Source organism: Rhinatrema bivittatum, chromosome 1 (genome assembly GCF_901001135.1).
Source record: "Rhinatrema bivittatum chromosome 1, aRhiBiv1.1, whole genome shotgun sequence".
Taxonomy (NCBI): Eukaryota; Metazoa; Chordata; class Amphibia; order Gymnophiona; family Rhinatrematidae; genus Rhinatrema; species Rhinatrema bivittatum.
In genome coordinates this window covers 662915057-662931785 of record NC_042615.1, presented here as the reverse complement: position 1 = coordinate 662931785, position 16729 = coordinate 662915057, and positions in this window count along the sequence as shown.

The window sequence follows — 16729 nt, the reverse complement described above, 5'->3', positions numbered from 1 at the left end:
GCAGAGGGACAGTAGGAATGCAGCACAGAAAAGAGTGGGTATCCTATACAGTAGGGATGTGCAGAGCAAAAGTTTAAGTTCATATGTCCATATGTCCAAAGGGGGTCCCATTTGCGGTCAATATGGACATAAACAGAATTCAATGAGTTGAGTATATGTCCATATGTGCAAATAAAAATTTAAACCCCTCACCCTCCTTAATCCCCCCCCCCCCAAGGCTTACCACAACTCCCTGGTGGTCCAGCGGGGTCAGGACGCCATTTCTGACCAACTTTGCAAGGAGCACGTGACATCGGCGTCACGTCGGAGTGACGCGGCGTCACGTGATTCCCCGCGGGTTCGCGCCGGAACGCTCGTTCGGCCCAAAAGGAACTTTTGGCCAGCTTGGGGGGGCCTCCTGACACCCCCAAGCTGGCCAAAAGTTCCTTTTGGGCCAAACGAGGGTGCCGGAGGGAACTCGCGGGGAATCACGTGACGCCGCGTCACTCCGATGTGGCGCCGACGTCACGTGCTCCTCGGAAAGGCTTTCAGAAATGGCGTCCTCACTCCTCGCTGGATCACCAGGGAGTTGTGGTAAGTCTTTGGGGGGGGGATTAAGGAAGGTGAGGGGTTTAAATTTTTATTTTGGATCAACAATTGCGATTTCCAACTTATTCAACATAGCTATGTTGAATAAGTTGGAAATCCGATCGTTTATGTCTTATCACTTTTTTAAGTTAAAAAAAAAAATAAGTAGCGTTTTACATTTATGTTCAATACGAATGCACACCCCTACTATACAGTAGTGTCAGCATGAGCAGCACCTTGTCAACTACCATCTTTATCGATCACCACCATAACCCCCTCCCCCCCGCAGTCACCATAGAACGGATACTCCTGCCACAGGTCATAGCTACAGCAGTTGGCAGCAGAAACCATTATCCTCACCCCCTGCCCCCAGCACAGGACACCCCTGCACAAATTATAGTTATGTGCTACTTTGGAGAGGCCATCAAGGACATGTCCACAGATCTGTTCTGGGTAATTCTCAATGGCAAGGACATCATAAGTCCACATAGTTTACTGCTGGCACTAAAGTTGATGAAAAGGTTCATCTTCCTTAAAATAAATCTCCCACTGCTAGGTTTCCCTGAATCTCCATGCATGTGGTGGGAGGACTGAGTACACAGCTAAGGCCAATCAATGCCCACATTTTTGTGACAATATATCGAAAAAGAATCACATACAGCAACGTGAATATAGCAGGACGGGTTCACCCTCATAAATGACATCAGCGCCCTGCCATTTGCCACTCTTCCTGCTGCTGTCTGACCTGCTCCTCATGCCCTGCCTCTCTCCTTGTTCGGGTCCTTTCTGTCTGCTATACTACTTGGCTGCTCTGCCTGCTTCTCCCACCCTGCCTCTCTCTGGTTTATGCTGGGGAGTTCTGGCCTCCAAATAAAAAAAAAGAAAAGCCTACCTTTCTCCTGGTTTAGTGCTTTGCTTTGGTTTTCTTTTTTCAATTAAATCTTTATTAAATGTGCACGCACACACACACACACACACACATCCTTGGTATGGACTATGAATTACCCCTATGCATGGGGTGGGGACTACCAAATGAGAAATTATATTTATTAATTAATATGACTTATCTTTGAGTTCGTAGCTTGAGTGGGGGATGACACAGGGTCCCAGTCATCCCAATACCACAATTATGTGCCCTTGCCAAACCTTTCACTTGTGGCACCAAGACCAGTTAAAATCATCATATTAGAATCAAACAGTAGTTAACTCTTTTACTAGTATTGTGTAAGTAGACAGTAAATCCAACCAGAACATTAAATGGAAAAAGTACAGTAGTGAAGTATAATATAAACTTGCATTTTTCTTAATTCATATAAAGCAATGCAAACATAACACTGGGTATGGCCTGTTAAAACAGGGCAACCAACACACTCATATGGAGAGTAAAAAACAAACAAATCAGGAAACGCTAATAGAGAAGGGGGGGGGGAGGCAATGTAGTGTACAACTTTCAAAAATTACCTTTACCCCTGAGTACTCAAAAAAGGGCGGAGGGGAAACAGATCCACACCAATGTCACCAGTTTGTAAAAGGTGCAGCCAGTCCCAAACACAAAATTGTGTGGAAAAATATAATCAAGACAATGAAAAAGTCTCCCTTGATGATAGAGCTGGCTAGATGACAAACCAAATAGATGAGCACTCCAGTGTGTGGAAGGTCTTGCTCTCCTGGGAACTTTCCCAAGTGGTTTACTTGGCACTAAACAGAAAGCGAGCCTGGTTTCAGTCTCTTACCGAAAGACCATGTTCCACCAGTTTTTCTTTCCTAGCACCTGCCAGCAAGGGTTTATGCTTGACTTGGGCTGAAAAGTTGAAGCAGTTAAGATGAGTTACTGAATTTGTGACAACAGACAAGGAAATAAACCTTCTCCCTCCTTTGCTGAAGTACTCTCTGTGCAAAGTTTAGATAACTTAACTCAGTCTCTTAGGAAGGTGATCCATCCATGTGTTTCTTGGCCTGGATTTCTCTGGAAAGGAAGTCTCTATCACTCAGATCCTCTGCCCCTTGATGTGATTTTATATGTAATTCAGCTATGAAGCAAAAACAACTGTCTCTCTATTTCCTCAGAGCACAGATTTCTGTCTCTCCTTCTTGATAATTAGCTCTTTAGGAGAAGAACTGATTGCAGACCTGCCATGTATACTCCTCTCTTCCTGGCATCTGGCTCCAACTCCTGGCTACCTCCGCCCCCCACACACAGACAGAACCAGCCAAATTGAACCTTTTCTACCTTAAATAGTCTCCCAGGATTCTTTAGGCTTCCTCCTCTGCGGGCTATGGAGTGCTGTTTTCTGCACATGCTAAACAGTACAGCCTTTTCCCAACTAGTTGGGATGCTGGTTCTTGCAGAACATTTGCCATTCACAGGAGAGCACGCAGGGGTTATTCATGCATTTTTATATTCCTTCACCTTGGCTATGGCGGCTTGCCATCTCTGCAGGGTTGAAATCCTCTTTTTGACAGGTCCAAAACAGATCCAGACGCAGCTCAGTCCATTGTAAGACTCCAACACATGATAAGCTCGTGGCCGCTTTATAGTAGCTTACACACATATATCATTTCCATCAAATGAAATAAAATATAGAAAATCATGTAGCAGCTATGTAAAGCTAACAAAGAAAGAGAACATTCTCAAAAGAAAAAACAATGCCATTCAGCAGTTACATCAGCCAATCCACACCACTGAGGAGCAACTAGTTAAAGAAGAAAAAATAAATTAATTCCAAGAACAAGTATAAGAAGAGAAGAGAGATCACTTGAAATTAATAACTGACATATTACTGCACTTATCCTGAAGGCAAAGACAAGAACTTACTCACCTGTTTTATCTCGCAAAAATGTTTCCAAGTGTCTCAAGGAAAAAAAATTGTTTCCTTGGACACTGTATTTTCTGACCACAAAACAGGAAATCCTTATTAAGAGAATATTTCTGAAACACTATCTCCTTATGACATCCAGCACAAAAGGATATTAGGAGAGTGGCCCTAAGGGGAATATCATCAAAGGACGATTCTAAGAAAGCAGACAAATTAGGACTATTTGGAGATAACTGGTATATCCCACCTTCCTGAGATTTAATATTCCTCTTATTCTTGGGGATATAATAGACCTTGGATATCACTGGTAACTTTTCATTAGAAAAACCCAAAATATCACCCAAATATTTTTTTAACATGGGGATGAAGGCAGAAAAAGACCAAATGGTCCATCCAGTCTGCCCAGCAAGTTTCCTAAGGTAGTAACCGCCGCTCCGTGCAGTTTACCCAATGTTTCTGTTAAGGATAGTAACTGCTGCTCCATGCAGGTTACCTTCAAGCTTTATGTTAAGGGTAATAATACTACTAGCAACATTTTTAGAGGGTGAGTAGCCTTGATAATTCAGGCATAGCTGTTTGAATGTGCTTTGCTTTTGGACCTGGCCGTAGAAGCAGTCCTGCGCTTTTTACCTAATGCCTGAGTATCAGTATCCTGGACCATAAAAGGGCCCAGAGTTGACTGTCACCTGAATCCAACTCCTCTTTCACCCCCACCATTGAAGCAGAAAGCAATGCTGTAATTGTGTCAAAATCAGGAAAGCTAAGTGGTTAAGGATAGTAACTGCCGCTCCATGCAGGTTACTCCTATGCATCGTTTCTTCATTTCCATGCTCCACAGTGTTTATCCCATGCCTTTTTTAATTAATTTACTATTTTTGTCCTTACCACCCCTTTCAGAAGGGCATTGCTGGTATCTACCACCCATTCCATGAAGGAATATTTCCTGACGTTCTTTCTGAGTCATCCCCCCTAGGAGTTTCATTTTATGGCCCCTAGTTTTACCGTCTACTTTCCAAAAGAAAAGGTTCAAAGTTCATGCATCATTGAAAATTTCCAATATTCTCTAACCTATTATGAATTAATAGACCATCTTTAACATTAAAAGTTTTTAAAGCTTGCTCTGTTATAACTTGAAATGTCAATACAGATACAGTACTCTCAAGAGAGCATAAATGAAATTCATGATCTTGGAATTTCTACTTAGTTTCTTTAGTGAATTTACTCAGTTGTATGATTGATTGGGAAAATGTTCTTTCCATTTTGGAGATCACTCTCCAAACGTTCACTAAAAAGATATTGCTAGACTCCACAAATTCATCAAATGACTCAGTCAGGGGATGGATTGGAGATAGTAAAAGAACCAAAGGAACTATAACCACTCTCTTAACAGTAGAACTAATAGTCATACTCTGCGCATTCTCAGCTAGAGTAGCTCCACACTCCATATAGATCAGTAAATAGGAGTCTCTAGTATTCCCTATACTAACAGAGACCAGGGGCTCCCCCTCAAGAGTAGCCATCAGGGATTGCAATGTTAGTAGAGATGAGCTTGGGCTAAAAAAGGATCTAGAACAAAATGAAGCCTCATCCTTCTCACCCATAGGAGCAGATTCAAGTGGCCACAAAATGTGGGAGTCTATAGGCTCACAAAGGGCCAAAGGAGAGGAAACTTGGATCTTACTCTTTTATTTCTTATATATTTATTTATTTAGACAACTTTTATCAATCACCATTCCACAGGTCATAGCGATTTACAAATAAAGTCATAATAGATTAATTTAAAAGAATAAACATCACAACGCAATTAAAGCAAAAAAATAAATATAAAATACAATAATAACATAAAACAAATCTAATTAAAAAGCATTCATATTACATAAAAGGTAGCTAATGAAACAGTTTATATTAAAACATAAATAATGATGTAGCCAGGAATCTTGATCTTGAAAGATTCTCCTCTAGGAGTTCCTCCCTTTGGCTCATGGCTTTGGCGTGCTGCAGGGATGCTGTTGAATTAGGCCCTGCAGGTCTTCCAGTGAAGAAGTCAGGGAGATTTACATGCGGGAAGGGAGAAGGGCAGGCAGCATCAACATTGGCACTGCAGTCACAGATGTTTCACTAGTCTCTCTCCTTCTCATCCCAGGTTGTGCTCCACTTGCTTTGGTTTTCTGCCACTGTTACTGCCTGGTCTGCTCCTGCCCCTTTCATGGTGCCTTGGAGTGTTGATGCCACTGTTGTTGGTATCCTTTGCCTATCTTTTAGTGTCTTGGGGTGACCCTGCCACTATTGATGGTTCTCTTTCTCCCTCTTTTAGTTATTTGTGGAATTCTTGCATCATTGATGGTTTCCTTAGCCCCTTTCATGTTGCTTTGGTGTGTTCTTGTCACTGTTGATGGTGTACTGTACCTCTCTTTTTGTGCCTTGCGGTGCCATTGTTGATGGTGCCTTTTGCCCCTCTCTTACTGCCTTGGAATATTCTTGCCACTTCATGTTGTCCATTGCCCCTCTCACAATGCCTTGGGATATTCTTGCCACTGTTGATGATGCCCTTTGTCTCTCTCGTGAAGCCTTGCACTGCTTTTGCCACTCTTCTTCCCCACCTTACCTCTCTCTCAATGTCTGGGGGTGTCGATGGCACTGTGTGCTTTTTTCTAACAAATGTGCCTGTCTGCTGTGTATGTATCCACACTACTGAGTGTATTCTAACACTAGAACCCCATAGCTTGCTGTCATGCCCCTCACGCAAAGCTTTGGATTGTTGATGCAACTTTTCTTGCCGCATTGCTCTCTGCCTGTGGTTTGGGGTATAACGCATCAGCTGCTCTGCACCTCTCTTCATGCTTTTGGCTGATTTTAAAAAAATCTTATGGTACTTACTGATTATTGGTCTTGTCATGCTGATCTGATGCTTTACCCCCTTGCTGCACTACTTGTTTCTGCCACTGACGGTACCTCTTTGCCCCCCCCCCCCCCCCCCCCCCCCCGTTTATGCACCTTAGGTTTTCACGACTCTCTTCTTACTACGTTGCTCTGCACATATGGTTTGGACCGTTGAAAAATTAAGATAATTGAAAGGAAACACTCCTTCTCTCTCTAAATCTAAACTGAAATTCCACACAGACACTAGTGGTCATTTGCTTTTATTCCAGCAGGAACAAACCACTACTTCTGGGTCTCTCACCAAAAATAACCAGTGTTACACAGTTACAGTCAGAAAGACAGCTAAACAGAAATAGCTCCAATATAGTCTGCCTCCTACCAATACTGTCTCCTCCCCACCCAGTTTCTCCAGCATCTGCCTCCTCCTCCTCCTCCTGATTGGCTGAATATCTATCCTTTAGATCTCTTCCCAAGGCTGCCCAGCATCTGCCTCCTTCTCTGGATTGGATGGCTCATTGCCCCTCAGATCTTCCCCAAGATATTTGAGTTTCTGCCTCTTCCTCCTGATTGACTAGCTGGCTGCCTGACTCTTAGAAGTCCTCCCAGGCTCTTCAGCATCTGCCACCTCCTTCTAACTGGCTGGCTGGCTGACTGTCTCTCAGATCTTCTCCCTGGCTCTCCAATTTCCACCTCCTTCTTCTGATTGGCTGGCTGGCTGCCTGCCTCCCAGAATCCTCCCTGAAGATCCCAGTTTCAACAGTCCTTTCTCCTTCTTAGGGGGTATCTTGGCTAAATTTTGCTGCTTAGTTTCCCTGACTACCAGTTCTCAGGTTGCACTGTCACAGTAGCTATTTGGTTCTCTCTCTGGTACAAAAGTACTTTGATGAAACCAGGTCAACCTATTATCCTGGAAACTGCATCACACAGCACGAGGCACTTTAGAATAATCCTGTAAAAATACATAATTGGACACAGGGAGGAAAAATTTCAAAAGACATTTATGTGATTAAATGCTGATTTACCTGGGTAAAATGGCTTTTTCAAAATGGACTCCTTTAAAAACACCTAAAAGTGTGCATGGTCCAAAAGGGAAGTATGCTCATACACTCCCTTAGAAAACTGGTGCAAAACCCAAGGTGAAAGTATCCAAGGACCTTGCACCAAAATGTACAGTTTTAAGTATTACATTTTGTTTATAAATGGAGTTCTGTCTAAAGGATACGAGCTTGATACAGCGAAAATAAATGGTCTGGCAAAGAAACCTTTGCACCTCCGCAATTTTACTTTGCTACAGCATTTAAGATAAGTTATTTGCATTTTTTGTATTCTCATGGTTTATATGCCCCTGAAAAAGCCTCATATGGGCAAAATGGAGGCTTTTGTTGGGGGTTCATAATGAATTAAAGTGAAAATAGCATTTGCTGAAAAATATAAAGTGCAGACATACTGTGAGTTTCAAAGCCAATGACGATTAAAAACGCTACGAATGCTTAACAGCATTCTTGTAGTGTTATACTTCAACATATGAACTGGCTTATTTTTCATATATGAACTGGTTCATGTTTCAAAAGATAAGTGTGTTATTAAGTGATTTGTATTCTTTCTTGTGAAGCGTGTGTCCGTGGGTATGTGTGTGTATATACATATATATATATATATATATATATACACACACACAAATAAAACAAAATACTATCCTGAACCACAACCTTAATATTTCACAAAAATATGTTTTATTACAAACCAAACTACTTTTTTGATTTCAAGTATTAATAAACCTCAACATGCTGTTCAACCACCCACCCGCATATTAATTAAATAATATATTCAACACTCCATCCATACATGCCACACTCATACCAACCACACTTCTGAAAACGGTTGAAAATACTACAACCATGAATTCTGCAACACCTCATGGGGTATGTAAACCATAAATGTATAGAATATCTTCTCAGACATACCCAACAAAGGCCTATGATTCACCTAATTAAAGGCTTAATCTGGGGAATATTACATAAAGCAAACAAACATCACTGATCGTGCTCATTGTTGGAGAAACATGGAATCAATAAAGTAGTTTGGTTTGCAATTTAAAAAAAAAATTGAAATATTAAGGTTGTGGTTCAGGGTAGTATTTTGTTTTATTTTTGTATTTCATAAATTATACACCTTGTATACAGGAGAGTGTGAATGAAGATTTTTTTCATATATATATATAAAGTGTGTACATGCACATATGCATTCATAATGCAAAAATATTTCAGAAATCATGTCATAGTGTCTGACGAACGTGCCATCTATTATTTTGGGGGGTAGGCTGTAAAAATATAATTACAAAATATATATAATTTATACATTTAAAGAAATCCATATTGCACTGACTGAAGAGAATCTCTGAAATGGTTGGCTGAATTGAACTACTTAACATACAAAAACATTTTGAATTTCTTATGTCACCTCAGTAACAGTGACACAAATTCCCTCTATTACCTGGCACACTATTAGGTAAGAAAATTCTGTAAAACAAGTCACTCAGAGCTTATATAGTAAATCTTCCATTCCAAAACAGTACTAACTCCCCGGAACTCAAAAAGCAACAACCCCACCTATGAAAAAGCAGCAATGCCAACATTACACCAGGCCCTAGAACAGCATTACTATTCTTCCCAGCAGGGAAAAGACGTGGCCTAATAAGCTCCAGTAATTGATAGCAAAGATAAAAGACATGCATATTTTTGTCAATTACTGTAGTGCCTTTATCTGCAGGAAAAGATCCCAGTTTTCCTATCCTGCTGTCAAAATATGGAAAGTTCACAAAACAAGCAGAATCTCCTGTGGACTGAAGCAATAACAGCCTTTTGGCAGGGCAGTAAATAAGCCAGCAAAGGTGGCCTGTACCTGCCTTTCCGGCTGTGCCTTATTATTTAAGATCATGCCAGTCTTTCTTCAGTGATAAAACCACAGGTTGCTGATTCAAGTGAATCTACAGGTATCTAGTATTATTAGACTAAGAAACCACTCCTGGTTGAAATACTGTACAGTTCAAGACATTTGACGATATGACAGGTTGGTAAAGTCAAATGCTCTCACCAGCAGCAAAGATTAACTCTGATTACTTGATGTAAACTGTCACTCAAACCAAAGAAAAGTTATTTTGGGAAACCATAAATTTGTATCATGCGTCAGTTTGTCATTCATTACATTTTTATTAAAAGAAAAAAGACCAAAATTATTTTAATAAGTACAGTAAATGTTAGTCTTAAACCATTTTATTCTTAGTTTTATAGCTTAAAATATATTTAGATCACTCAACTAAGCTCAGATAAACTACCTCTGAACACTTCAGGGATAATAATTTCTGGTAATAGATGCACTACACCTAAGGGCCAGATTATTACACTTTTTTCCCCATAGCCATCAAATTGCAAAATCCCTTTAGGACACCAGGACCTAAATGCATTAAATTCCTATTTTGATAAGTTCATTCACTTCTTTTCATATTCAAAATCAAATTGTTTAATATTTTAAATATATATACTGATATAGGCATAGGCATATCGCTGTAAGTGTAGATATATGTATTATATTTATTTGTATAAACCAGAGGTGGAGTAGATGGCCTGGATTGGCCACTGTTGGAGACAGGATGCTGGGCTTGATGGACCTTTGGTCTGACCCAGTATGGCATTTTCTTATGTTCTTATGTTCTTAGATAAAAACTGCACATGCAATATATTCACAAGGAAAAAATGTGTAATAAAAAGTTCAGCTTGTTCGGTTCATTCACAAACAAAGGGCTTTTGCATTCACAATACTGCTGTTTTAATTCCAAAGTTTAGTCACAAGAGGAGGTGTATATATGTCTTACGAACGTGTTTCGCCAAGGGGCTGCGTCAGGAGGAACCAATGAAAGAATTTGTTCATGCAAATAAAGGTGAAGCTGGAATAGTGGTCAATACAGTAATATGAAAAACTTGACATTTTTTTATCAGCCATGTTAGAAATCAATCTGTCTGTGACAGCGTTCTAAACAACTGCCAGAATCACTGTATATATCTAATTTCCTAAACAGGTGTTTGAAAGTTTTACAGTCGACAATAAACTAAAGCACTAAGAATATTTTCCTGCGTGCGGCATCATGGCTTACGCCTTGTTTGTGAATGAACAGAACAAGCTGAACTTTTTATTACACATTTTTTCCTTATTTTTATTTGTAAAATGGCAGGACTGGTAGAGAGTGCTGATTACTGAGAGCACTCCTTTGCCATGGATATATCTTTATGGCACATCAATATGACACAGAGGTCAATATTCAGTAAAGCCACCAAAAGGGGAACGTTAACCGGATAAAGTTATGAGCATAAGTCTGCCACTGAATATTTCCAGATAAAGTTATGCACGTAGATTTATCTGGCTAACTTTAGGATAAATATTTTTCTGAACAGACTTAAACATAGAACTTTATCTAGTCAGTGGTGATATCAGCACTGAGCACTGATGGGTAGATTATATATATATATATATATATATATATTTTATTTTTTTTTTTACGCGTGCACATTTACGCATGCCGAATTTACGCGGCCGAATTTACGCATGCAGGGCTCTCGCGCGCCGGCAGCCTATTTTGCATAGGCTGCCGGCACGCGCAGAGCCTCAGGACGTGCGTAAGTCCCGGGGCTTCGTAGAAGGGGCGTGTCGGGGGCGTTCCGTGAATGATGCGGGGTTTCGGGGGCATGGCATGGCATTTTGGGGGCGGGCCCGGGGGCGTGGTGCCGGCCCGGGGGCATGGTCGAGGCCTCCGGACCAGCCCCCGGGTCGGATGATGGCGCGCCAGCAACCCGCTGGCGCACGCAGATTTATGTCTGCTTTCAGCAGGCATAAATCTGCCAACAAAGGTAAGGGGGGGGTTTAGATAGGGCCGGGGGGTGGGTTAGGTAGGGGAAGGGAGGGGAAGGTGGGGGGAGGGCGAAGGAAAGTTCCCTCCGAGACCGCTCCGAAATCAGAACAGCGCGCGCTGGGCTCGGCGCACGCAGGTTGCACAAATGTGCACCCCCTTGCGCGCGCCGACCCCGGATTTTATAAGATACGCGCGGCTACATGCGTATCTTATAAAATCCAGCGTACATTTGTTCGCGCCTGGTGCGCGAACAAAAGTATGCGCTTGCGCAAAATTATAAAATCTACCCCTAAATGCTGTCACTTTTTCCAGCCTTTTGCCCAATTAGAGGAAGCAAAGGGGTTAAAGGGATTTTCTGGCTTCCCTCCAATTTAAATTTCGAGTGTGGTTTATACTGTATCAATCACACAACAAACCCACACACACCAACTAGTGTATTCTAGTACACACCACTGTAAACAACTAAAGAAAAAACCGTGTACTAGTTATAAATTGAGTTTATGGATTACCATGATTAAAGTAACAGTGACCCCTATGAAAAACGAGCTGTACATATAAAATGTCTGCCCGTGAATAGAGGGTCTGACATAAGCTGTTTGGCGTCATATGTGCTATACTAAATTTATAACTAGTACACGGTTTTTTCTTTAGTTGTTTATACTGTATCAAACCATTTTAAATTGTGGTCAGAGAAATGTAAATATCTTCACATTTTTGAAAATTTGTCATTTTGGTTCATCAGACCTTTTTCAAACAATCCAAAGAAGATTTGAAAAATTTACTGCAAATTTTGCCAGACTGTGCATCTGCTTTGGATGTTTGAATAATCCAAGGTACAGTTTTCTACTCTAGATTATTCAAATTTCTTTCAGATTTTCCTCAGAGTACCAGAATTCCCCAGTGAATGTGAGGAAAATCCAAAAATTCCATCAAACGTCAATCAGATCAAAATCAACCTGATTAAAATTTAGCTTAGAATTAGTCACATCAGAAGTGTAGTCATGAGTAGACCTTAGGGTCCAGTGCTTCCCCAACTTTAGTTCAAGACCCCACCCATAGCAGCAGTTAGAGGGTCTAAAAGTATTGGAATCACTACCAGTCCATAATACCCTGCACCTTTAAGAGGGCTAACTTGAATAGAGAAGTACCACTGCCTTTAGGCTAGACAGGTAAAAGTGTGAGGCCATCAACACCTTTCTGTTTACTTTTGCCAGGTAATTATTTATTTCCTCCGCCCCCCCCCCCCCTCCCCCACATACAAACACTTTCCTTTCAGCCCCATTAAAGTTCAGGAAGCCTATTTGCATAATTTCTTTTCAGCAGCCTGAGATTAAGCCTTGTATAATATAACTACTTTAATCACAGAGACAGGGTGAGAAACAGCAGACAAAGGGCAGGGAAAAAAATGAAAAGATAGGAGATAGAGTTTTACCAGAAATTGAAAGGGTTTTGTAGCCACAGCATTTACTTTGACCCACATCAACTTGCAAAATTTGAGGACTAAGGATGCTATTTACTAAAGTGCTTTAGTATATTACCATTAACACAGCATGTACTAATGAAGGTTAAATCCTGAAGGACTACTGTGGGCTGAGCTTATATTTTTTACTCATATTTGGATGTACATTTTCATGCACGTAACTTTGCTCACAATTTAATAAGGATATTACCACACAAAAAATATGCACACAAATGTGAGTGAAAATGTGCACACAAATTAGTGTACCTCCATGTAAATCCCCTGTTAATGAAAACAATAGCTATATCTCTCCAATACAAAGAAGAATGTTAAAGTCCTGAAGGCTTAACTCATAAATTTTTAACTCTGTAAATTTAACTACTGGGTCAGAGGTGAAGTAAAGTTGATTCACATTTTTGGTGGCTAGTGTTAGTGTTCCATCTTCACAGTATATTTAAATGTATATATATATATTTTCTTATTTTGTTGCCAGCTGGTGTCATTTTGTGAAATTTTCAGCTCAAATTATCTGCATGTTGTACAGTTTTGTTTTGTTTTTTATTGGATATTGTTTGAATGTTGCTGAACTAATTGGATATGTTCCAGTTGCTCTTTCTCTCTATCTGTGTTCTCTCTCTTCTTCCTCTTGCTTCTTTTCCCCAAGGAATGTCTGGGACTGTCTGACCTCCTGCTAGGTTTCAGTTAGAAGCAGGCTCTTCCAAGTGAACTGCTCTCCTTCATCCTCTTCAAGCTCCTAGAAAGCCATCATCCTTTCACCTTACTTTCTACGTCTGCTTCCCATATGCAGCTAATCTGCCTTAACTGCTAGCAGCTACAACTTCTTCCTCAAGCTGCAGTGGTCTTCATCTGCTGAGCTCCAGAACTCATAACAGCTGGCCAGGCTGCTATCTGTACAGTTACTCTTCTTGCCCTGCAAGTCACTGTGAGTGTTGAAACTTTCTTTTCATTCTAATAAACATTGTTTGGCATTAAGAATTTAATCTCTGATATTTGGAAGCTGGGAAGGCAAGGTTTAGCTGATTGTCTAGGAATTCAAACTAGAGAGTGAACTCCAAGGGCAGGACAATTGGTCTATGATACTGTGCCAGCATGGTTCCGGACCCGGAGTTCCTAGATGAGGGAGTCCAAGGCTCAGACCTCCTGGGTCTGGGGTGGACCCTGGCACCCAGGAACCCCAACTCCAGGACTACACCAGCATAGTTCCATAGAATAATACTGTCCCCAGAGGGGGGGGCGCTCTTGCGCGGAATCCAAGATGGCCGCCTAACGCTGAGCTCCGGGAGACTTTGCTCTTTATTGAAGGGAATTTTGCGATTATAATCACCCTCCTTCCTTCCTGGTCTATTGGCCTCTGTCCTAACGATGTCTACAATCAAGCCAGGCAAAATTGAGGCGGCGTTTGCGGCCGGTGCGGGTACAAAGCGATCTAAGTCCGATCCACTCTCGCCAGACAAGGCCGTCCCTGCGAAGCAAATGGCGTCTGCAGACCTCGTCTTGGCAGAACTTAAAACTTTAAAGGCTATGCTGCAAACCAACACTGACAACACCATCGCGATTAGAGCGGACTTGCAGACCCTTACTAACCGATTCGACCAGCTTGCACACCGCCTAGACGACGCTGAAACTCAGGTGTCTTCACTATTAGTCACTGCGGCGTCCATACCTAAAATGGAGAAGGAATTGGAAGTCCTGCGTCACGACTTTGAAGACCTTTCCAATCGCAATAGGAGGAACAACGTCCGTATCTTGGGCGTTCCCGAGGGCATGGAAGGTACAGATATTTTTGCCTTTCTGTCTCACCTAATCCCGGAGGTTTTGCAACTCACCTTCACTCCTCCATTGGAATTCGAGAGGGCACATCGTGTACCATCGCGTCCCCTCCGGTCCTCGGCCCTCCCGCGACCCATCATTTTCAAACTTTTGCGCTACCCGCAGGTCCTTCAGATCTTCTCTGCGGCTAAATCCAAGTCTCCCCTCCAGTTGCAGGGATCACATATTTTATTTGTGCCGGACTTGGCGAAGACAACCGCTGCCAAGCGCAAAGCTTTTCTGGCGTTGAGGCCTCGTCTTCATGCCCTTGGGGCTAAATTTGGGCTCCTATATCCTGCCATGATGCGAGTTACCCACCGGAACAATACACAGCTTTTTCACACACCAGATGATCTGGGTGCATACTTACAGTCTATGGAGGGTTTACAAGACATGGTTACCTGAAATTTGGGTTAACCTCTGATTTTTGATTCTTCCTCTGTGAATTCCCGTGGACGTAACCTTTTTATTTACTCCCGAGCGGCTCTAGGCGGCCCCTGGCCCCTTGAGGCCCCATTCTTGCTATGGGTGACAGCCACTTATTATTAGTGTCTGTCTGGTGCTCTTGTTTTGCACTTTTTGCTGATATGCGGACCGCTGGCGCCAGGACACTGGACTATTCTTCATCTTCTTTTCAAGCTTATCTTTTTTCTCCTTTTTTCCTTGTACCTCCTTGGATTTCAACGTATTGTCAGCTTTCAGGATGTCAGTTCAGCTATATACGTCTACTTTTTACTCTCCAACTTGCTCGATGGCATCCACCATAAATTCCATCACGATGGTGTCGCTTAATGTCAATGGGTTTAATCACCCGATCAAACGCAAGAAGATCTTAACTTATCTACAAACCTTGAACACTGACGTCGCCTTATTACAAGAAACTCATTTAACGAACACAGAATCTCTAAAGCTCAAACAACAATGGGTTGGTCAGGTCTTCTTCAGCCCGGCTTTTAAGAAGAAACGTGGCACTGCTATTTTGGTTCATAAACGCTTAGACATATCTGTTTTGCATCAGGAAATGGACGTGGAAGGACGATGGAATATACTACAATTTATGTTGCAAAATGGTTTTTATACCATCCTTAATCTCTACGCTCCAAATGGGGATGATCTGGTTTTTTTTCAGGATGTTTTTGCGAGACTTTTGTCTTTAGAACAGTATCCCTTGATCATTGGAGGAGACTTCAACCAGCCATTGGATCCTCTCCTGGATAAAAAGACTGAGGTCCGATACACGAAGTCAAAGGCTACTATGACTTTAAACTGTCTCATTTCGCAACTCGGCCTTCTTGACCCATGGCGCCTTGCTCACCCTACTGATAAAGACTTCACGTTTTACTCTGCCCCGCATTCGTCTTATTCTAGACTGGACTTCTTTCTCACATCCAGCTCCCTTCTACCACATATTAGTAATCCTAGAATATGCTCCATCCTAGTTTCGGACCATGCAGCGGTTACCCTTCAACTCCGCCTTGTCTCCCCACTGCGTATGGATCGGCAATGGAGGTTTAATACCTCTCTTCTTTCGGACTCCGAATTTTCCACCTTTATCAATGAAAAGACTTCTCAATACTTTGCGGCCAACTCTGCCTCTGCTCCCTCACCTACCGTACTTTGGGATGCCTATAAAGCAACTATCCGTGGCGACATCATTAGCGACTCTTCCTACAAGAAACATGTCCAGAGACAGGCTCTTCAACAGTTACAAACTACCGTCGCACACTTGGAGCATCTGCATTCACAATCTCCTTCAGCTTCTTCTTTAACACAGTTATTGAAGGCACGCTATGACTACAACAAGCAACTCAGCTCGCAGGTACACCTCCATCTTTTTCATTCTAAGACGCAATATTATGCGGAGAACAATAAATGTGGTAGAATGCTGGCCTCATATCTTAAAAAGAAATCTGAAAGATCGCGAGTGGCCAAGATTACTACTTCTACTGGCGATACCGTCACTACTGATGAGGGGATTTTACAGTCTTTTCGTGACTTTTATACGCAGCTCTACCAATCGGAAATTAATCCATCTCCAGATGCCTTTGATTCTTTCTTTGCTGCCTTGGATCACCCAAAACTTACTGAAGCACAGCGCCAACTTTTAGACTCGCCGATCAGCAAGGAAGAAATCTCGGCAGCCATCATGTCTTTACCGTTAGGAAAAGCCCCGGGCCTGGATGGCTTTAACACTGACTTTTATCATGCTTTTCAACACACTTTGTCTCCGCACCTGTTAACTTTTTACTCGTCCTTCTCCTCTGTTAACTTTGT